Below are 23,983 nucleotides of genomic sequence, written 5' to 3' on the forward strand. Positions count from 1 at the left end.
TGAATAATATGTGCAGTCTCTGAGGTGTAAGGACTGTTTTCAGTTGTCTGGCCCTGGGGTGATTAAGGTGGGGGGACTATTGGTCTGGAGCATGAGGCCCGAGTAGATGATGTGGTAGGGCTTAGGCTCTGGACATGTGAAAGATAGGCTTGTAGGACAGTCATTTACTATCTCGAAGAATTGGATAGCCCTGAGAGGGGTAGGCTCCTTAGGGTCAGTAAGGACCCAGATGCCCAACATCAGGATACAAAGATGTGCTTTAATGTAGTGGCCCCTATAATTGTCCTACTCTGCGAACCATTGGTTAACATCCTGGACTAGACGAAGATACCTCTAACTCTCTCTCTCTCTCAGTGGACTGAGACCCTGTGTCTTGAGAACAGGGGAGACAGGCAGTTAGGGCCCTGGCAGCATAGGGATGGATCCATCCTGCTTAGTTTGCCAGGGAGGAAACAGGAGACTCTATGTCAAAGCTCTTGGGGGATGCCAGCTCACTTTTCAGACAGGTGACTCTGTGCCCTTGCTCCCCTTTCTCACTTCCCATTCCTGGGGAGCCCCACATTTGGTTGGCAGACCATAGTGTGTTGGCCAGAAGGGAAGAGAGCAAAGCTTTCAGAGGAAACTCTGAAATTGGCAGAGATGTGGGACAATGAAATCATAGTTAATCTGGACAGAGGGCAAGGAAGTGGGCAGATGGCATGCAAGGCAGGGGGTGGGAGCAGTCCCATCCCGGATCCTGGCATGAGCATGGCAAACCTTGAACCTCCAGGCCCCAGACAGGGTAGTGATTTAAGAGGACTGCACTTCCTGGGAAAGAGTGGAGTGACAGCAGGACATGCACCATCTGATACGGTCAACTCCCAAAGTCATCTGAAAACTAGACAAAGCAAGTGTGGGGCCATGGGGAGTCCGGGAAGTCTGGGGCATGGAACCATGGGAGCTCTCTGGAAAAAGTCCCCGTTGATAAGATCCCTAGGCAGGTGGGTGGAGAGAGCTGGAGACACAGTGACTTGTGTGTCTCCAGTGACCTGGGGGAAAGAGAGGTAGGCTGAACACCGCAGGAAGCATCCAGAAGTGATAATGATGCAATGGTAGTCATGCAGTTGTTCATTCATAAATATCAGTGAACGCTTACTACATCCTGGGTACCAGACCCCGGGGTTATGGTGATGAACCAAAACACACATGGTCCCTGCTTGGTGCTTAGATTGCTTTCGCAGCAGAGCCCTGGTCTTTAACCCTCTGGCACAGAGCCTCCTAATATCGTCGAATACCACCAGCTTGTGGGTGACCACTCTTTATATCCTGACCATCTCACTGGGTCTAGGAAGACCCTCTATAGGAAGCCAGATGTTCATTACATAGCAGTGTTCGACTCTTCATGACTCATGAGATACCCACCCCGAGCCAGTCACTATTTTTCATACCTCCCAAGCACCATGGGAAGTAAGATTATAATCCCATTTTATGGATGTAGGAATTGATTCCAGAATGGTTGAGCAGGTAGCCAAAGGTCACTCAGAAGAAAAATAATTTGACACCCAGCCCCGTCTGACTAAAGCCAGCATCTTTTCAAAATCACCAGGTGGATGCACCTGAATTGTTAACCTGATGAAATCATTCCATTTGCTAATAGGTACCACATCTATTTCTAGGTGTGTAGATACATGCTTCTTAGTAGCATTTTGACTCATAGTTAATTAAATGATATGGATATACCCAAAAGATGAGTGGATAATTTACAGTTTTTAAAATTTTAATGAATAAATAACAACTCTTTCTTTATTTATCTAGTTTAAAATGTTAATGAATCGCTCCCCTTCTAATTGCAAAGCTGAGTATTGAAGGGAACCTGACACTTCATAAATATCAAACTGTGAGGTTTCATGTGTTGGTTTTATATAAACATAGGAATTGAGTAATTACCATCCCTGCTATTCATTAAAATTCAAAATTAGATAAACAATAAGCAGGAATGTTTTTGTTCATTATTATTCATATCAAGTACTTTGCTTAGAATATCCCCTGCTTCTTTTCATGATTTCTTTTGTGCACTGTCCTTTCTCTTTGAGCACAAAAACAGTCCATTGAGTGGAAAACTCTGCTTTTCTTTTTGTTTTCTTTTCAAACAAGTCATTATTTTATTTGGAAGGAGTGGTGGCAACAGAGAAAAAGGTCTGAGCTCAGGGTTGCCGTGATCCTTAGTGCTGGTCTTAACTCTGTCTCTAACTTGTGGTGGGTTCCCTAAGGCATGTCACTTACCATCCCTGGGCTTGGGTTCCCTTGTCTTCAAGATGAGGAATTTGCATTAGATGATCATTCATCCATTCCTTTCTTTTCCTAGAACAGATCTTTTTGTGTGTGTATGTGCCAGGCACTGTGCTATGTAGCTAGCTAGTTCTAGAGGTGAACAAGAAATGATTGCAGTTTCTGCCCTGACAGAGCTTCATCAAATAAGCATACAAACAATTCTAAGATCACAGGTATGATTCTTGCTATAGAGGGCATTATATAGCACGTGAATCATTAAAATAGAGCTTTGGACACAGAAAGATCAAGGGATGCTGTCCTGGAAGAAGGCAGGCTTACACTGATATCTCAAGGATGAGCCAAATTTAGCTAGGTGAAGAAGGAAAAGAGGAAAATCCGAGGAGTTGGAAGGGCTTGGGCAAATGCCCTGGGGCAGGAAACTCTAAAAGGCCCATCTGTCTGCAAAGGAAAGATGGGGAGATTAGGCTCTAAGATGAGGCTGTAGAGAGTAGGTGGGGCCTGTTCAGACAGATCATCTACAGGAGTCTGTCTTCCCCCTAAGAGCAATAGTGATGAGCATCACCATATATTTGAATCATGTTCCTTTGAAAGTGGTCTTGTTAGATGGAGGTTAGATCTCTTTATTCTGCTTTTTTCTCTCCTCTTTTCCTTAGCTCTTGAGAGCCTTCTGAGTGGTTTTGCTTGCAAAGCTCTCTTAGGAGGGGCGCCTGGGTGGCTCTGCCAGGGAAGCGTCTGCGTTTGGCTCAGGTCATGATCCTGGCGTCCTGGGATCGAGTCCCATGTTGGGCTCCCTGCTCAGTGGGGAGCCTGCTTCTCCCTCTCTCCCTGTGTGCTCTCTCTCTGTCAAATAAATAAATAAAATCTTTAAAATAAAAAGCTCTCTTGGGGATGTGGGATCTAAGGACAGTGTGTAAGTTTATGGGTGAGTACCAGGCCACAGTTGGGGGAGGATGGCAGACCTTAGGGCCGAGATGTTCATGCTCCTTTCCCTGGCCTGCTGCTACAAGGATTTCTGCTGCTTTGCTGAAACACGGCTTTGCACAATTAAAGAACTGTCCTGATGCACTCTTCATAAAATGGCTTGATGAACCTGAGCTTGGACCTTCATTCAGCAACCATCCTCTAGCTCTCTACCTTCAACATCTGCTCATCTGATTCTCCCAGAAATTGACAAAGGTTCTGAGAACACACAGTTTTGCACTTTTATGTATAATAATCTACGATTCCGATTTCAAGGTACTTTGCTTGATAAAATGACCTACTTGTAATTTGTGTAGTTTAACGAGGCTTTTCCAGTCTCTCTTGTGCCGAGAATCTCGATCGCCAGCCTTGGACCACAGAGGCTACTTTTCGTACAGTGGACAGTGGCGTGAGGGCTCACAGGGAGATTTGAGGGTTGGCTTAGTTCCAGGACTTGTTTTGAAGTTGGCCACAGAAAGCTCTCCAGGCTCAAACGTTACCACTGTTGGTGAGAAAACCAGGAATATCCTGGAGGTGATGCATCTTTGTGTGAAATGCAGCTGAGCTGGGAGGGGACATGGCCTCCCCCCACTATCAGAATCTCCTGAAAGCCTTTTAAGAATGCAGATGCATCAATCTCATTTCCGTGGATCTGTTTGGGGGGATCAGAAGTGAGGCCAGTGAATGGACGTTTTGAACGAGCTCCCTCATGGGATTCAATTCGGGAACTTTTCTACCATCCCTGATATAAACCATTTCCCCTTCCAGGATGGAAACTCTCTTATTCTTCCCTGCTAGAGGGAGGGGATGTCAGGAGGCCTAAGGACATGTGGAGAAATTCAGAGTGCTCACCGCAACTGAGAAGTCAGGAACGCTTTTCCTGAGCACCCTCTGCTGTTTTGTGGTCCGTGCCCCTCCTCCCCGAGCCCAGCCCCTATTGTGTCTTTAAAAAAATTTTTTTTAATTCAAGTAAAATGAACATACAGTGTTATATTAGTTCAGGTGTACAATATGGTGAATCAGCAAGTCTCTACATTAATCAGTGCTCATCAAGGTAAGTGTACTCTTCATCCCTTTTATTTTTTATTTTTTTAGATCTTATTTAAGATCTAAATCAGTCACCCCCCCTCCTCCACATACAACCCCAGTCCAATACTGGTCTGCTTTCTATCACCACAGATGCATTTGCTCGTTCTAGAACCTGATCTATATGGCATTACTCGGTATATATTCTTTTGTTCTGCCTTCCCACCCCACTTTTCACCAGATGTGTTTTAAAAATTCATCCACATTTTTTGTCCGTCAGTATTCTGTGCTTTGTTAGTGCTGAATAGCATTGTGTTAGATGCATGACATATAACTGGCTGGTTCATTCACTTGCTGATGGATATTTGGGTTGATTTCTGGCTATGGAGCTGCTGGGAACATTCCAGCACAAATCTTTGAGTGGACATGTTTGTATTTCATCTGGGTAAACACCCGGGAGTGGAATTCTGGGTCATATCCTAAGTCTATGTCTCTCTGAAAGAAATGGCCAAAACATTTTCCAGAATGGCTGGACCATTCTGCATCCCCACAGGCAATGAAGAAAAGTTCCAGTCTCTTTGCCTCTTCACCAATACTTGGTCTAGTCGGTCTTCTTCATGTCTGCCGTTCTAGTGGGTGTGGGGTGGTATGAGCAGATTGCTTCCAACTTCCTTACACTTGCATTCCCTTGCTCCTTCAGAAAGGAGATCACCTCACAAATGCTGTTTTACCTTGGAAACGAGAAAGTCTATCGCATCTAGGGCCTGGCATACAGTAGGTGCTCAATAAATATCAGCCCGCTTCTCATGGCTCTAATTCTCAAGCCAGCTGTGTGTCCTCTCCACTAGGAAGCTTTTTTAAAAATCCTGCCTCCCGGGTCTCACGCCACATCGGCAGAATCAGAATCTCTGGGGAAGCCCGAGAGGGGCTGCTTTGCAGGCACGAAGCCTTGTCAGCCTGGGCCCAGGGCCCGGCCTGGGTCCGGCCAGTATTGCGGGGCAGCAGGTGTATTTGGACCCTGAGTATTTAAGGTCTGTGCGTGTGTGAAGGAGTACGATGCTGTGGGAGCCTGACTGCAGCTGCGGGGACATTCCCGGGCAGGCCGGCCGAGGACCAGCATGTTTGCGATTCCCGAGGATTCTGTGGGGTGGACCGGAGATTGGCAATCATAAGGTCTCCAACACGGCAGGCTGTGTCAGCAGGTGCCCTGACAGAGGGCCAAGTGGGGATCACGGGCGGTCACCGGCAATCAGGCACCGCCACCTCGCAAAGCAGCTGTAACCCACTTTGTCGCTCCTTAGGCTGGCTTTGTGTGGTTTAACAAGGCCTTTCTAGTCTCTCTTGTGCAGCCAGCTGGCGAAGCTGGGGATCAGCCACAGGGGGCTGCCGAGGTTCCCTCCTGAGGATGGCCTTTATGCTCGGAGCCCCTCCGTTCTCCTATGAGCATGATGCCCCGGGAGGGGACAGCCAAGCTCTTCCCAAACCCCCAGATAAGAGATCCCTGCTATTGGCAGAACCCTAAAGCAGACTGTGTCCTGGCCTTCCTGTGGCTGCAATCTCTGGAAAGGCTTTCCTATCTAGAATTCTAAATAGCTTCTTCATTGTCCAAAGCGGGAGAGCCTGAAGAAGGACTGCCCCAGACTTGAGGCTCTTGTCACTTCTTCATCTGTCGACTTCCTCCCACGCCAGATCCCTCCTGTTTAGGAAATGCCGGGGACCTGCTAGGTGAGTCGAGCTGGGTCGACATCAGAAGTTCTGGAAGATTCAGATATTCCATACTCGGGCTGAATGGAGCCAGATGATACTGACCTTGCCTCTGTGGCCTGCCCCCTCCCATCACTGGTGTCGTCCCCGCTTTCTTCCTGCGCACCCGCCGCTCGTGGCCAGGCTTTCTGCTCCTGACAGCATCATTAGCCAGGGCCCTCCGCCCCCGGGAGCTGCTCTGTGCGGCGAGCCTCCTCTCCATCCAGTACCTGCCCCGAGTCCTGCCGCTCCTCCTCCCCCACTGCATGAGCAAACAGTCTGAGCCCTAAGTCTCAGGGCTTTTCTCCTAGTGCATTCTCAGAAGAGGGCAGCACCCTTTCAGGCACACAGAATACGGGTAGAGGACCACCTTCCTCTATCCCATGAACCACTGTGGTGCAGGTAACCACCCCAAATTCAGTGGCTTAAAATCACAACCTTTTCCTGTGCTGACAGATTCTGCGGGGCGGAAATTTGGACAGATTCAGTGAGGATGGCTTGTCCCTCTCTTCCACGAGGTCTAGGACCACAGCTGAGAAGTTGTACCTGGCTAAGGGTGACTCCAGTGGCGGGGGCCCGGAATCACCCAGAAGCTTCTATACTCGCTAGTCTGGTGCTTGGGATAGGAAGCCTCAGAAGTGGGGCTCAGTGAAGACTATCAACCTACATACGGCCTCTCTGTGGAGCTTGGTCTTCTTCATGGCGGTCAGGCTTCTTACACGGAGCCTCAAGAGTCCTAAGAGCAAGTCAAGAGCATCAGAAGACACATGAGGTCACCTTGGGTATACACGATGAGTCAAAGCAGTCATAAGCCCTCGTAGATTCAAAATGTGGGGGCATGGACCATGCCCTGTGTCATATATCCTGTATTAGAACAGTTTGTGCTTTTAGGAGCCCCCCCTCCTTAAATCATACTCCACATACTATTTGTGGGAATCTCTAAAGTGGAGGAGGACGTGGATTGAGCAGGAACAACCCCAGGCCCCCGCTGAGTCGCTCTGTTCCCTTCTGGGATCTTCCCTGAGATCCCTCTGAGGGCAGCTCCCACGGCCTGTGCTGTTGGATTTCAAGGGGAGGCAGAGCGGTTGGGTCCCAAATCCTACCCTGAGACGGTCCACTTTGCTTCTCTCCTTGGCAACTGGGAAGGGCCTCTGACAGTGGCAGCTTTGAGGAGAACACTGTTCTGGGAGGGTCAGAAAGGTGGTGGTGAGCTGGGTGGAAAGGAGAGGGGCCTCCTGGGCAGAAAGACCACCAAAGTGACCCGGCAAAGACTCAGAACAGGCTGGGGCCTATGAACACAGAGCGGGGAGGAGGCCCATATCTCAGAGACCAAAGAACGAGATCTGGGAGGGAGCAGTTTTCAAGAAAGAAAGAGATCATTGGGTAGGTGGATCATAGGGCCACACTCTAGGGCCGGGTTAATAAGTGTGTGAAGACATGGTCACTCCTCCCCAACGGATGGCTTTGAGGAACCGTAGCATCTCAGTCCCATAGAAATTATATCAAAAACAAGTCGGCTGTTCCAAGCCTCCTATTGCTAATGAACCCCCGGTGTGGGGGGTTCCTCACCCCCTCCGCCTTCATTGTACAGGAAATGTATGAATTTTTAAACCTATAGGAAGCACATTGTTTGTGATTACATTAGACCTTCAAAAGGAAGCATGAACATAAATTTTGAGATGAATAGCTGAGTGCTGGAAGCCTGCCTCTCTGCTTGACTTCAATAACTTATCTCAATGAATCCCCAGCAGAAAGCATCTTCTATACTCCAGTTCTTGAGAAGATGAGACGTGAGTGCTGGGGAATTATAAGACAGAGGGGCTTTATTGCAACAGTGAACAAGCTGAAAATTACAAGGTAATGGAATCTCAGTAGGAGGTCCCTGTACCCTGCCATTAGCTAACTCAGACAATGATTGCAGCAGAAGAGACTAGGGTTATAGAAGCACCGTGCAGATTTCTGCACTTTGAATCTGCATCCGGCCGAGCCCAGACCTAATCGCAATTGAAGGCAGTGGGTACACCTGCCTGCCGGGAGCTTTGACCTCAAGGGAACAGCCTCTAGGATGACTTGCCTTGGGAATCCTTTATCCTATCGGAGATGATTTCATTTTGAGCCCTTGGTGGTGCTTGAAGCTACTAAATAGTGTTCAGCAGAGTTGGCCCATCTGGGAGATACGGATCTCCCAGGATATATCTCTGCAGGTTCTACCTCCTGCCCCTTTTGTAGGATCATTGAACCACATGGCAGCCCAGGAAGGGACCCCAGGCAAGAGCGTCTCTCCTGTGTCCCCTACAGTGCAACCAGGAAGGCTGTGAGGGACATACAGAGGCACAAGTCTGTGTCCTGCTTATGAGGTAGAAAGAATACAATAATATCGGATGAAATTTGTATACCAGGTACTGGACTCGTGTTCTGTGTACCTCTCTGACCCTGACGACGACCTCCTCAGATCTTAGCCCCATTCTACAGAAGAAGAGAGAGGAGTTTGTCCTCTTAGTGCACAAGCAATTTGGATACCATTGTCCCATGAAGTACAGTTTGTTAATATGTGGCTCTTTGGGGGATCATCTTTATGATTTTGCCACATCCGTGGACTTTGACTCAATCTGCCCATCTTGCCCATGATTAGCTTAGTTAAATGTGGCAGGGGGGTGGTGCACAGCCCAGGGGGAGCCCGGCACTGGACCAGGTCCCATCCTTTCATGGCTGAGCCAGGTAGGAAGTAGAATTTATCAGGAAAAGCCCCAAAAGACAGTGAGAATCCAACAGGAGGCAGGAGATGGCAGAGGACCTCACTGAAGGGTGAGTGCAGGATGGCCAAAGGCTCCAATGTAGAGGATTCTGTGGGTGTCCTGCAGGTTGAGGAAGGAAGAAATCTACCACAATTGACACCCTCAGCTGAAACGTTTAATGTGGGGGTTCCAGTCCCCAGGAGGGGCTGCCCAGAACAGAGCAGGGGCACACTCACTGAGTTGGGTTGGCAGCACAGAACAAGGGGGGAGACTCTGTTTCTAGAACTGAAGCCAAGGCAGGAAATGAGGCTGCAATTCTCTACAAAAGCCCCACGTGGCAGGGGCTTGAGGGCAGGCCCTGACTCCAGAGCCAGAATGCCCACAGTCTCCCCTGTTCCTCGGTCTCCCTTAGTGCAGAGAACGAACTGCAGGTGGGCTGAGTCTGCAGGCGGACGTCTGCAGTAGCCCCAGCTGCAGGGAAAGCAAGGCGTGAGGCAGGGAAGCAGGCCTACCAACCCAGGCTCCAGCGGAAGCAGCCGGTGCTTTATGTTAAGACAGCACGGTTTGCTTTCGGTCCCCAGTGGGAGAAGCATGCAGGTCAAGTGTCTGCACAAATGAGCGGCACTGCTGCTGAACAGACTCAGTGGAGCTCACCTTTCTCTGAAACTACGGAGTGCATGCTAATGAGAAGCATTTCCAGTTTGTGTTCGTAAGCTCATGCAAACAAGGGCTGGGCTGTCATCCCAAGTCAGAGGCACGGATGCAGCTATTACACAGAATGGGAGGACGCGCTACATCTAGAACCCTTTAAGGGGGAAGAAAGGAAGATGGGGAAGGAAGGCTCTCTGCAATTGGGGGACTTTGGTGTTGGCTGTGTGTTCCGCTTTCACTTTGTTCTGAGAAAAAGCAGGATCAGCTGATGCCCAAGGTATGAAATTCAGTTCAGTTTACTTAACATTTTCTAGGCGCATTATGCACTGAAAGAAAAAAAGGAAGGGAGGGAGGGAGGGAGGGAGGGAGGGAGGGAGGAAGGAAGGAAGGAAGGAAGGAAGGAAGGAAGGAAGGAAGGAAGGAAGGAAGAAAGGAAGGAAGGAAGCCCCAATAAGCAAACCCCCAAACAGAAATGTTTCCAACTACTTTTTTGGGTATAATGCTCGGCACATAATTTGTGTTGTGTGATATGTTTCCTGAGTGTACCTGCTCACCAGGGTGTGTTCAAATGTGTGCTGTGAGTGATCCAGGAAAAAAGTGTCCCTCTTCCCCATTTTAAAATAGGAAGAATTCCTGCTCGCAGCCAGGAACCGTAACAGCGTTTGGTATGTATTCTCTCATTTGACTCTTGAATCACACACAGGATTGCTGTGCTGCAATCATGTCTAAATCTCAGTGGCTTCAACATGGCAAGTTAATTTCTTGCTCACATTACATGTTCATTGCAGGTCAGCAGGTGGGGCTCTGCTTCCCCCCAGGCAGGGGCGGGGGGGGACCCAGGCTGGCAGAACAGCCTAGATCTTGTAAGTCATTGGTGGCCATTCTAGAAGAAAGGAAGCTCTGGAGAGCACACACCAGCAATAACATGCTTGCCTGGAAGTGCTGTAAGCTCAGTTCCATTCAGAGCTCATTATGCAGTAGCCGTGGACCCCATCCCGCCCCAAGGGAGCCAGGACACACAGTCCTGCCTTGTGCCCAGAAGGCAGAGAGTGGGAAAAGCAAAAGCACCAATGACAACCACGGTTTCTAAAATAATACCTAGCTCACAGAGCTGGAGGTATGGTTCTCATTTTATAGATGAGGTTTCTAGAGCTAAGACAATTTGATTAACTTAATCAAAATCAAAGGAGTATTTGTGCCTTACTTACTATAGTTTCTTTTGCTTTTAGAATTTGTGACCCTGTTTCCTAGAAAAAGCTAACCTGTGGGTAAATGGCCGAAACGGATGGTCTGAACTTAAAAGCCGGTTGCCAAGCTCTCTCAGATGACAGGTCCCTTGCAAGGTCTTGCCCATGTGGCTGGCCATTTCACTGGCTTCTTTCCTGTGAATATCTTTTTACTGCACAGCTTAAACTAGGATGAGTTTCCCCAGACAAGGGTCCCACAGAATGTTAGCTGCATTCCATACTGAAGTGTTGCAATCAAGCATGGAATTTGCTAATTTCTCCGAAAGGGAGACTCTAGCATAAGATAGCACATGATGTATCTTAAACCTATTTGCTTTAGTTTTCTGGAAGATCTATTCACAAGGAAACACTGGACCAAGATGGTAATGGGGGATACTGATGCTTACTGCCTTTGAAGAGGTATAGAGCATAAAAACTCCTCTCCTGCAGTGATTCTGCTATAGGAAGATTCAGGGACGGTAGTATTAATTCTATCACAAATTAGAAGACTGGAGCTAAGAGGAGCATCATGGACACCAGCTTGCAAAGCTCAGGGGAGAATCATTTTCACTCTTAAATGGGACTTCCCCAACCTTCTCTCAACTCAGACTGTGCATGGAGCTCACTGGTGCTCCACCTTGACTGTATAATAGCAACACCCCAGGAACTTCTCAAAATGCCCATGTCCGGGGACGCCTTGGTGGCTCAGTCGTTAAGCGTCTGACTTCGGCTCAGGTCATGATCCCAGGGTCCTGGGATCGAGCCCCGCATCGGGCTCCTTGCTCAGTGAGGAGCTTGCTTCTCCCTCTCCCTCTACTGCTCCCTCTGCTTGTGCTCTCTTTCTCTCTCTCTCTCTCTGACAAATAAATAAATAAAAATCTTAAAAAAAAAAAAAACGCCCATGTCCAGTCTGTCCCCCATCCCAGGGAGATCAGAACCTCCAGGGCTGGCTCCCCAGTGATTCCAACGTGGAGTCGAGATTGAGAACCAGTGGTGTGGCATTGCCTGGCCTGTGGGAAGAACCAGGTTCACTCTTAGAAACTGTAGCCCTCACCTTCAAGTTGGAGAAAGAGATCCACCTGAGATGTAAACATAGGTCTGTTCCAAGAGGAATTCCATTTTCTTTTCTGTCCTTCATGTCTACATCTATATATGTATATTTAAGGGATTCCAAATCCCTTGGAAGGTGCCAGAACTTTGGATTTGGACTACCCAGGGTTCTGCCCTTACTGCCATCCAAGCTGGGGAATGACTTCATCTCTGGTCTGCAGTTTTTTTGTCTTGTTTGTTTTTTGTTTTGTTTTGTTTTATTGTGTCTGTAGTAACAGCCTCTGCATAGGCTGCTGAGTGGAAGAAGGGGGAGGGGGGAGGTGGGCATACCCTCCTTGTTTGATATTTGGCATACAGCTGCTGCTCAAACACAACAGTCCCTTTCTCTTCCTTCACTGTTCTCTCTTCTCCCTGTGCTTCATTTAAAATGAATCAAGATTCTTCTTTTTTAAGATTTTATTTATTTATTTGTCAGAAAGAGAGAGAGGGAGAGGCTGAGCACAGGCAGGGGGGAGGGACAGAGGGAGAAGCAGGCTCCCCGCTGAGCAGGGAACCTGATGCGGGGCTCAGTCCCAAGACACTGGGATCATGACCTGAGCCGTAGACAGACGCTTAACGACTGAGCCACCCAGGTGCCCCTGAATCAAGATTCTTAAGAATCTTAAGAATTTTGTGGCTGTCTTACAACTGAGGCTGGTGGCATTGCCCTGAAGTCCCATCACTGGGACCAGGGAGGACCTGGAGTAAGTGATAGCTTGAGCCATCTTCTGTTGGTTCAGGCTACATTATTATTAGTAGTACCATTATAATGGCCTTTGTTTAACTTGAGGAATTGGAGTCAAATGTTCATTTAAATCAGTGAAGCTCAATGGAGACAAATATGTGTGTATAGTCTCCATTCATAGATGTACTAATTGCTTGCCCGACTCACTAAATTCTAATTAAAACCATTCCACCAGATGATTTTATTTTATTCCTTTCAACTTGTAATTAAAGCATTTACTGGCCAGCTCTCTGCAAGAAATGAAGAGAATCTGCTTAGGTGTTTGAAGAAGAAAAGGGGATGAAGGCCCCCGAGGTGGTGACTTGCTCGTTCGTAGTTATGAATAAGATCAACTCCTTGTTGATTGGAGATGATGTTAGGGGAGGAGTTGGCTCTGCTTTTGGACATTCAGTTAGTTAGATTCCAGCTTAGTATGAGAATTTAATTCTTCATTCAGGTACATGCCCTGGGGCAGGATCCATACGTGAATCACCACTCCAAGAATCCCTTAATGCCAAACCCAAGGCACAGGTGAGGACCCACACTCTTAGGACTTTCTCAGGATGCCCTGCTGTGGTCTTTTGTTCCTTGCTCTCATCCTCCTGGTTTGGATTGGTTCCAGTCCCCTTGTCATATTAGTGACCGCCCCCCTTATAACTGTAATCAAGTGGGGACCCCGAGAGTTTTCTCAGAGTTTGCTTGCTCCTCACTTACTAGCTTCCCATCTTCTATCCCAGACAGAGGTAGTTATTCCTGAGGGCTAGGAATTGGACAGACACCGTGTACCTAGCTCGAGGTTATCATCCTTAATTGAGAGACAGCCTTTACAAACTTATAAGAAAAACACTGAGGTCCCAATAGATAAACAAAGGCCTAAATCATAAACAAAATGAAAATATGAATGACCCAGAAACAAAGCAAATGAACAGAGGAAAAAAAGAGACAAACAAACAAACAAAAAAACCAGACTCAAATATAGAGAACAAACTGGTGGTTGCCAGAGGGGAGGTGAAGGGGATTAAGAATGATGAGCACTGAGTAATGTGTAGAATTGTTGAATTCTTATATATTCACCATATTATTATATTGTATACCTGAAACTAATATAACATATAAATTTAATTGTACTTGAAATTAAAAAAATAAAAATTTTAAAAGATTTTATTTATTTGAGAGGGAGAGAGCACAAGTGAGAGAGAGCATGCACAGTGCGGGCGCACGTGTACAAGCGGAGGGGGGTTGGGGGGTGACACGGGACTCGATCCCAGGACCCTGGGATCATGACCTGAGCTGAAGGCAGACACTTAACCAACTGAGCCACCCAGATGCCCCCAAAAATAAATTTTTAAAATACAAATGACCATATATGTTTAAAATGCAGATTAAACAAGCACGAGATACTGTTTTTCACCCATTTAACAAGGGGATTATGGCACATTCAGATGAGCTGATAAAAGTAGATATGGGTATCAGGCCCCCCAGGAAGAAGCTCAGGGCCCAGGACAAGGGTCCATCCGGAGGCCCATATGTCATGCTTCTACATATGTAAAAGTCACAAAGAAAGGCTAATGAACTGTTAAATATTTTCAATCTTCCTACCTTGACAAATACACCTTCCTAATGAGTTGGATGAACTTACCATTCTTGGATTCCCAAGACTTCTTTCAAGAACTCGGTATAGGGAGAATAGGCCTAGGCTCCTGGCCCCTGGCCTCCCTACTTTGCCCACCCCAGCTCTATCTGCACTGTGAGGGGCTTTGTGCACACATATGTGGACATGCTAACGGCACGTTCAAGATCTTTCCAGGTGCCTCCCCACCTCCACAAACAGCAGGGCGGGAGTATGGACATTTGTGGGGCTTCCCTTCTGCAGCTGAGGTCTGCTCTTGATATAATGGCCCCGGGGAAGAGACTCCATAGCCCTGGAGGCAGGCCTGGGAAACTGAGGCAGGCAATACCAGAACTCCATGCCCTTGGACCATGATCTAGGGAGTCAAGGGTCATGGATTCCCAGTGGGTTATCCACTCGGCCCCTAGAGCCCTTAGTTTATGGGAAATGCCATGGCCCAAGGAAGGCCAAAGAGGGGCCTGGGAAAGTGTGGGACCAGGGTGGGGGCTCTTCTTGCCAAGGTCAGTAGTAATAGGTATTATCTTTCTAGGAAACAACCAAACAATATGCCTCAACAAGTTTAGTATATTAATATGCTTTGACCCAGACACCCAATCTTTAATTAGAACTCTATACGGAACACTAAACAAAAAAGTGAATTAATGCTTATGTATAAAATATTGTTTGGTAGTGTTATGTATTATAACCCCCCCAAAGAAACCCACAGCTGAAATGTCTAACAATAAATCGGTTACTGAATCACTGTGGTACCATCCAAATAAGGCTTATGATGTTGAGTGTCAAAATAACACATTGGGGCGCCTGGGTGGCTTAGTCGGTTAAGCGTCCGCCTTCGTCTCAGGTCATGATCCCAGGGTCCTGGGATGGAGCTCCACATCGGGCTCCTTGCTCAGTGGGGAACCTGCTTCTCCCCCTGCTTGTGCTCTCTCTCTCTCTCTCTCTCTCTCTCTCTGACAAATAAATAAAATCTTAAAAAAAATAAAAAATAAAAAAATAACAATGCATTATTTAATACATAACGTTAAGTGAAATATTTAAGTGAGGTGTTTTTATACATAATGGCGAATGGTAAAAAAAAATCAAGATGTGAAATTTTCTATACATTATCACTTGCAGTATAGAAAAATATTTAAATGTAAGTATGCCAGAATAGAATATGGACTGCTGTTGATGAAGTGGGTAAGGGTGAGGGAATGAATTACAGGTAATATTTTTCTCTTGATGTTGGCCTTTGGAAAATGTTCTAAATAACAGCTTATTAGTTTTACTCTCAAAAAAAAAAGAACATACAAATTATTTTAGATGCTTTGAAATAGGGCTTAAACACGAAGTGTAAGTCATTGTCATGGCTCTAGATTTTCGTTTGGGAGTGGGCTCACAGGTGCTTAAAAATAAGTTAGTATACAAACAAAGTAAGCAAGGAATTATATTTTTCAGAGAGAAAGGATCAAGGTGAATTCTGATTAATCTAATTCTGGACAGCTGAGGTCCAGATATAAAAATAAAAAGAAATACTGAATTTCTTAAAGATGTAGAGAAATACAGAACCAAAAAGTAAAGGAGAAATGAAATTTTGCTGACTATAGGGTAAACGTCGCTGATAGGAGGTTTTTTCCTGAGCCTCCTGGCAGGTGGAATATAGCAAGGCCACCACGGACATGTCTTTCTATTTGTAATCAGCGTCTACCAGAGGTATGTCACTTAGCACGATGGTGTGTTGATCTGTCTTTTGCAGGCGCACTGCCTTTCTGGAAGGTGTCCTTATCTCTCTGTTTCTGGTTCGGTTTATGAGAGGGGCACAATCAAAACAGGTTGAACTCAGCTCTTCCTGACATTTAATATACCTGCATGTAAGCTGTTGAATCAAGACATTTCTCTGCCCTCCCAGGTCCCAGGAAGACTCAGTGTTGCCCCGAGTTGGTGCTTTGCAGCAGGTGGAGAGAGAAAAAAAAAAATGTTTGTCCCTACTTTGAAGGTGGGTACAGAGAAAAGCTGATAGGACGATCTGAATCAGGAAAATCAAGAAGGTATAGGATTTCTGTGGGGAAAAGTTTCCAGGAGGAATTTTTCTGAATACGGTGCATGAGACAGTGCTGAGTTCCGAGGTCCCCAAGACCACCATTGCTTGAGACACTACAGATAAGTTCAAGGTCCCCAAGACCACACTAAGGTTTGGTAATTTGCTAGAAGGACTTGCAGTCATCAGGTACGGCCACAAGATACAATGCTACAGTTTATTATGGCAAAGGATAAAGATTAAAATCAGCCAAGGGAAGAGACCCAGAGTGCCAGAGAGTTCTGCACATGGAGCTTCTGGTTGTCATCTCCCAGTGGAATCATGGCCAACATTCTCTTCTCCCAACCTCAGTGTATGACAATATGCGTGGAGTGTTGCCAGCCAGAGAAGCTCACCCAAGCATGGAAGTCCAGAGCTTCGATTGGGGCTTCTTTGTGTCACCATGCGTGACCACACATGTGGCTTGACTACAGTCTGGGGGCTCCGCTACTCAGATTCTCTAAAGCCAAATGTACATCATGATGTCATCAGGTATGAGGTGTTATTTGGATTGTCCCATGCTTTAGGGAATCTACAAGGCTGTCCCCCTTCCTCACCCCTTGCCGGTGAGAACAATCCAGACCCGAAACAACACGGCCCTGTAGAAGCAGCATTTCTAAATAGTAGAGTTGCAACACTCCTCTGAATTTCTGAGATGGAGTCATATGTGTGCCATATTTGTTTAGGGGTACCTGTGGGCAGCAGAAGGGAAGCCCCACAAATGTCCACCTTAGGATCCCTGGAACCTGTGAATATATTACCTTCCATGGTAAAAGGGACTTTGCAGATGGGTGAGAATAAATTAAGGATCTTGAGATGCAGAGGTCAGCCTGGATTATCTGGATGAATCCAACACAATCGAAAGGGTTCATACAGTAGTGAGGGTCAGAGGTGAGGAGGGTCAGAAGAAGAAGAAGGAAATGTAACCATAAAAGCAGAGGTCTTCAAGGGAGATTCGAAGATGCTTGTGAAGATGTTGGCTTTGAACATGGAGGAAGAGGCCATGAGTCAAAGAAGCAGCCAGTCTCAAGAAGCCGGAAGAAGCAAAGAAACAGATTCTCCCATAGAGCCTTCAGAGGGCTTGCAGCCTTGCCAACATCTTCATTTTAGCCTGGGGAAGCCTGTGACCTTCAGAACTACAAGAGAATGCATTTGTGGCCATTGGAAACCAATATAGTGCCCAGGGGTGGGGAGAGAGGCGAGTCTAGCAGTGATGCTCCAGTCTCAAGAGCAGGCTTGACCCACGGTCCCGGGAGCTCTGGAGTGAGCAAACCCTTCAGAGCTGTCTGTAACTGGGCCTAGATGGTCAGGCCTTCATAGCCCAGCATCTGCCCATCAATGTTGCGGCAGAGACGACTGGGAAGTGGCCACCCACCTCGTGAGGGCCGCCTGCCAGCTGCAACCCCCACTTACTTACAGGGACACCTGTGCATTATGTCCCACTGCCGACTCAAGTTGGCCTGTGGACACAGTTGCCCTGTTCCCCCCCCCGCCCCCCTGCTTGGGTCAGAAGGAGCAGAAAGCAGACATGTCCCCTGGTTTTCTTTTGGGGGGCAAAGGCATTTTTTTTTAAAGTTTCAGTAGAAGGTTCCAGGAGAAAGGAAGCCTTCCATGTGTGGGGTTAATTCAGGCAGGCAACAGAAGATGAAGGCTATTGACAGGAGTAGCCTGCTCAGGCTTACTCCAAATGTGGGGGTCTTGTGTCTGTTTGCATACTAATAATAAGCTAACATTTCCAGGGGCCCAGGGGGCTGCCGGGATACAACCCTCAGAATAAGTCATATGGCCTGGCACAGGGATGTGGCTGGGGGAGGCTGAAACAGTAACAGTATCAGCCAGCACTTCGCTATTGATGATCATGACCCGTTCCAAGTGCTTTAGAGCTTTGTTGCCTGGGACACATAGTCTGCCACCTGCCGCATCTGGGAGCACCCCAGAGATGCAGATCCTCAGGCCTCACACCAGACCTAGCAAATGGAAAGTGCATTTTAGCAAGATCTCCAGGTCATTTATAAGCAGGTGAAAGTATGCAACGTACTGCTTTCCATACAGGAACTCTTTACATTCTCACAGAAAGCCTTAGGAAGGAGCTGAGGTTATTCCTGTCTTATAGATGATGATGTTTGGGCACAGAGGGATTAAGTGCTTTGCCCAGGCTGGTAAGGGCTGAGCCAGCATTGACCTGAAATTGTCTGTTGCAGAATCTGAGCTCTTAAGCATCCCTGCTCCTGGCAGGGGGGAGGGGGAGGGAGTGACTTTGGTGTTACCCAGAGTTGGATTCATCTATCAGGTCCTTCTTCCTGGCTGTGTGACTCCAGACAGGTTGCTTAACCTCTCTGGGCTGCTACTCCCCCATCAGTAAAGGAGGACACGAATAGCACGTACTTCACAGGGCGTTTGTGAGGCAAGATAAGAAAATGCGTGTGAAGACTAAGCAGTTAGTGTTCATTACTGTTATGATCGCTGTCGGTTTCACCGTCCTCCTTGTCATTGTCACTAGCATGACTGTCATCAATGTCAGACTGCCAGGAGGAGGACCCAGGTTCACGGGACCTGCAGGATCTCAGCCGAGAGTCACCTGGGTGGAGTCCCACGGTAGCGCCAACAGCGGCCTCGATGCGCCAACCACAGAGCCAATTTCTTCAACCTCCCAGAGCCCCTGCGAGGTTGGTGCTCCTGAACCGCCCACCCTGAGTCGAGAGCCTCGACTAAATATCTTCCTGGGTTAGTTAACTCAAAGGCAGTGTTCTCCCCAAGTGGTGGTTGCCGTGGAAACAGGTGTCCCTTGGGGACCGGGACGACGCTGGCAGAGACTTGACTCCTCATCTCTTGGAAAATAATTGTCCAGTTTTTTCTGTGCTTATTATTCCCAGGTGACGTGGGCCAAAAGAGCACACACTATAGGCCCCCCCCCGCCATCCTGAACATCGCCTCTGCTTTAGGGCTGTTGGAAGGAGCGTGTCCTCTGGCTTGTGTTTGCGTCTTTGCTGTTGGTGCCCATGGGCTGGGCTACAGGTGCACTGACTCTTTGAGGTCCATTTTATTTTTCTAGTCTTGAGTTTTCTTGCAGCTCCTTTCCAACGCCCTCTTATTTTCTGGGACTCCTCATATGAACCCTGCCCTCCCTTATTTAAAAGAAAGCCAGACTCTTCAGGGCTTTGTTTGCGGTGAAGGAAACTCTCAAGGAAGGAAGCCACCACTGTCCAAATTGTTCTGTTTCCTGAAATTCGTCCTCCCTGAAGGTGCAAGTGTTGTGTGTGGATTCCCACTGGTCCCACCACACCTCCCCCTTTGAGCGAGCCACATCCTTTCTAATCCATCCATGTGTGTGTATGTGTGTGTGTGTGGACACCAATAATATTCCCTGGTTTTCCTTAGCACAGCCGAGAGGGCCAGAGATGTTAAAAAGAACCTCACAAAACAGCCAGGAAAAGCAAAAGAGAAACAAAGAAACATAACAGAAACATAGAAACAGCCCAGAACTCCAGGACAGGTGGCTAGGCTCCAGTCCCAGAGTTCTGGTCCCTCCGGGCGGGCCCCTTCTGTGGGTCCTTTACCTTCCAAGGTCCGGCTTCCTCCCTCTGCTATGACCACCTCACAAGGAGCTGGTTCCCTGGCCAGGTCTTGAAGCAAAGGCCAAGAAGTAAGGTTCTAACTCTGCTATGCCCACCCCCACCACCCCCAAAAGAAAGAGAACATTCTAGAATAGAGCAGGACATAAGAGAAAATATTGCATCCAAGCCATCCCGGATCCAGAGCCACGCTTGTCCCTCTCAAATATTTCTATAGATGGCACTTACCTTTGTGGTTAGTCAAGATGAAAGAAGAGCCATTTGACTGTCATGACCATCCTCACATCATCTAGACTCTTTTCCGCTTTGAAATCAGCCAGACTTCCATCCCTTTCTTTCTTTTCCTTCCTTTCTTGCCCCCATTTATCCGTACAATAAATAGAGTTTCCGGGGGCCTGGGTGGCTCAGATCATGATCTCAGGGTCGTGGGATCGTGCTGAGCTCTGCACTGGGCATGGAGCCTGCTTAAGATTCTCTCTCTCCCTCTGCCCCTCCCCACCTCTAAAAAAAAAAAAAAGAGTTTCAACTATGTGCAAAGTGCATTGGTAAGGGGGCATTGTTTTGAAAATGTATGTTTAATTTCAACACATTTTTTGGTTCCTAAAATGTTTTAGGCTGAATCGCACTATACCTTGCAAAGAATGAAACAGCTCTATAATCTCTCTCTCCCTTTCTTGTCCATAACCTTCAGCAACACTGTTACACGATGTGCTCACAGTCTGTGTGTATACATGCGCTTGTGTTTGCGTAGCCACGTGTCCCAGAATGTGTGTGCCTGTGTGTGCTGTTTGGCATCCCCCTCTCATATTTGTGTTTCGTTTTATGTCCACTGACCCAAATACTTTTTGGAGGTAGACTTTCCGAGGCTTTAGCAACTCAGCAGCCCACCCCCCTCCCCGACCCCTCAGCACACCCTGTGCCGTCACCTTGCAGGGCCGCTTACACAGTTCCTAGGGTCCCAGGAAAAGGAGCTGACCGGATGCCTAAGGAGGGTGAAGCACCCCTGTTTCTCATGATGCTAACTCCAGAACAGGCCGTGCACCGTGGGGAGCCCTTTCTCAGCCAGGCATATGGCATCCCTGCTTCTCCGCGGAACCTTCCCCCAAACGGAGCCCCACTTAGGTCCGCTTCCTCGCTCCCCTCACTGTTCTGGGGACTCTTTTCATCTTAAACAAAGCTTTTTGCCACCTTTTCCTTCCAAGCAGGAGCAGGAGGCAACCGCCAGAAAACTGCCATTCGGCTCCGGGCCCCAGCAGCCCGCCTGGCTTCCCTGCATCCTTCTCCTTAACGGCTCTCCCAGGTGACATCCATCCCAGACATCGACGACGTGGACAGCAAAAGCCACCTGGATGCCAGGAGCCAAGAGCCCACAGGATAATGAGAACCATTTGCTTTCATGGAGTGCCTCCCTTTCAAGGATCTCCAAGCACCTTTCAGACAATTAAACGTTATTGTTGTAAATGGAGAAACTGAGGACTCAGTGAAGTCGAGCCTCTTCCTCCGAGACACGTGGCTGACGACGTGAAGAACCCCCGCCCACCTACTCTTCCCCTTTGCAAGCCTTCCGAAAGAATGCAGTTTCCAAGCCAAGGAGCGAGGCTGTTGCAAAATCACGGGGCCCTTTTTCTTCTCCCCTCCTTGACTGCCCTTCTTCCGCCTAAGGGTCCTATCCTCGTGCAATCCCAGTGGAGAGCCGAGCTCCAGGAGCAGGGGCAGGAAGGTCATTGGAATAGGCGGAGGCCAGGCTGCCTTCGTCCCACTCTTCGTTCCTACCCTTAGCTTAATCCATTCGTCGTTATGTGTGTGTGCGCATGCGCACACATGCTTTTATGGACGGACCCATACAACGTCTTCCGTGGGTCTGATCCTACGGGTGTGAGAGAAGACAACATACACCTGGCTTCTGCCCCCTGGAGCTGGCCACAACTCACGGGCTATTACAGTGATCACCTCCATCTGTACAGCGACAGAGCCAGAGGGAGGAGGTCTCATTTTTCTCTCTTATAAACCAAAGCACTTAATTACTACTACCACCTACAGGGAAGGTGTGAGCCAAAGGGCCAGCAAGGTCCTGGAATTATAAAGAGCATTCTGTTGATGAAAAACATCTTATTTGGGACATGAAAGACCAGTACAGCGTTGATACATTATCCCCCCTTGTAATGAGTCTACATAATCATGGTAATAAGTATCAAAAAAATAGCTACTATTTTTATATATATATTGAGTAGTACTAGGTGTTGAGCTACATTCTAAACACTGTATATACATTATCCCATTTATTTCTCATATCAGTTTTCTTTTTTTAAGATTTTATTTAATTTTCTTTTTTGAGAGAGAGAGAGAGAGCATGAGTGGGGGAGCAGGGCAGAGGGAGAGGGAGAAGCAGACTCCCCACTGAGCAGGGAGCCCGATGTGGGGCTCGATCCCAGGACCCTGAGATCACAACCTGAGCTGAAGTCAGATGCTTAACCAACTGAGCCACCCAGGTGCCCCTCTCACATCAATTTTCTGAGCCCAAAACTATTATCATTCCTTTATATAGTTGAGAAGCTGAGGCACAGAAATGTTACAAAGTTCTCCCAGGTATTGTACTTGGGTGAACTTAGGACTCGAAGTCATCTATCACAAATTCGTTCTGCAAGTCTGCGAAGTACCCAGCTTTCCGTAAAGAAAGGCAGGGTTAGGAGATTAGGTCCCTGTTTGAGGCACACAGCCTGTGAGGGGACAACATGGGTGGAGCCAAGGTTAGTTGTCCCCATAATCAGGGTTCTCTATACCACTGTCCCCACTGGACATGGAGAACCTGCCCTTAGGCTACAGTCCACGCAGTGCCTGGCACAAGGTGGACCCACAATAGACATTCCACGAACACGTGCTCATTCTTCTTATGGCGCCAGTGCATCCTAAATTAAATAGTGATTTTAAATTCTGTTATCCATATTCCTGGGAGGACTAGCCTGGGTAATTCAAAGGGGGGGAGTGGATACTTAATCATGGATGCTTTGCTTTAAAAATGCATTTGTGTATCTATGGTTGAATATGGGTTTGCTGTTTATGGGATTCCTGTCACTTCTTACAAAATAATGACGATATGGGGTGACGGTCTGACTCAGGAGAAGCTGGGAGTCCCTGTATCAGTCCCTCCTCAGTGTCTCCCTGTTTCCAGCTCTCACGGGGGATACAGGCGTCATCTCATACATTGAAGTCACAGACTGGCCATCCTGGCTGTTCTTGGCTTGTGAAGGTGAATCTGCCAAGTGATTTCCTTCCTCCCTCCCTCCCTCCCTCCCTCCCTTCCTCCCTCCCTCCCTCCCTTCCTTCCTTCCTCCCTCCCTCCCCTCTTCTTTCTTTTTTCTTTCTTTCTTTTTCTTTCTTTCTTTCTTTCTTTCTTTCTTTCTTTCTTTCTTTCTTTCTTTCTTTCTTTCTTTCTTTCTTTCTTTCTTTCTTTCTTTCTCTTTCTTTCTTTTCTTTCTTTCTTTCTTTCTTTCTTTCTTTCTTTCTTTCTTTCTTTCTTTCTTTCTTTCTCTCTCTCTCTCTCTCTCTCTCTCTTTCTCTCTCCCTTTCTCTCTTTCTTCCTTTCTTTGGAATTTGTCATCCTTGTCAACATTAAAAAAATTAGGGGATTTTGTCTAGATTTCTGGCTTCTCCTGAAAAATTCTAATATCTGGCAATATAAGCCCCACATTTGCACTTGATGGGTAGCTGGAGCTAATTAACGAAAGGCTTCTCTTCTAGACAGGCCTGGGCCCTCCACAAGGTCTCGGTCTTCACCATACCATGCCGTCTCCCTGACACCAAGGCTGAGTGTCAGTTGCCCCCAAGTCTCGTCCTGTGCAGTTATTTCCCTGACTTCCAGCCGGCGACACTCAGTCATGTTACAGCTCCAGCAGCCGTTACAGTGTGAGCCCCATCCGGACAATGGGAGCCCCCCAGGGTGAACAGAAGAGCACAGGAGTTGTCACTCCAGCCCATCCCCATGGTCCGCCTGCTTTGTGTCTTGTCTCTGACACGGGGCGCCAGTCAATGACGCATGAGATGGAATGGCTCTGCCCCTAATGTCGAGCCCGGAGAACTTGCTGGCTTTTCTTGAGTCACCCAGGGAGAGGAAAATATTAATCTTGAAAACTAACTGTCACAGGAATCCAGCCCTTCCATTTTCAAACTTTTCAACTAAAATAACACCCTTTCAGGACACCTGGGTGGCTGCCTTCGGCTCAGGTCATGATCCCAGGGTCCTGAGATCGAGCCCCGCATCGGGCTCCCTGCTCAGTGGGGAGCCCGCTTCTCCCTCTCTCTC

This window comes from Zalophus californianus, chromosome 10 (genome assembly GCF_009762305.2).
Source record: "Zalophus californianus isolate mZalCal1 chromosome 10, mZalCal1.pri.v2, whole genome shotgun sequence".
NCBI lineage: Eukaryota > Metazoa > Chordata > Mammalia > Carnivora > Otariidae > Zalophus > Zalophus californianus.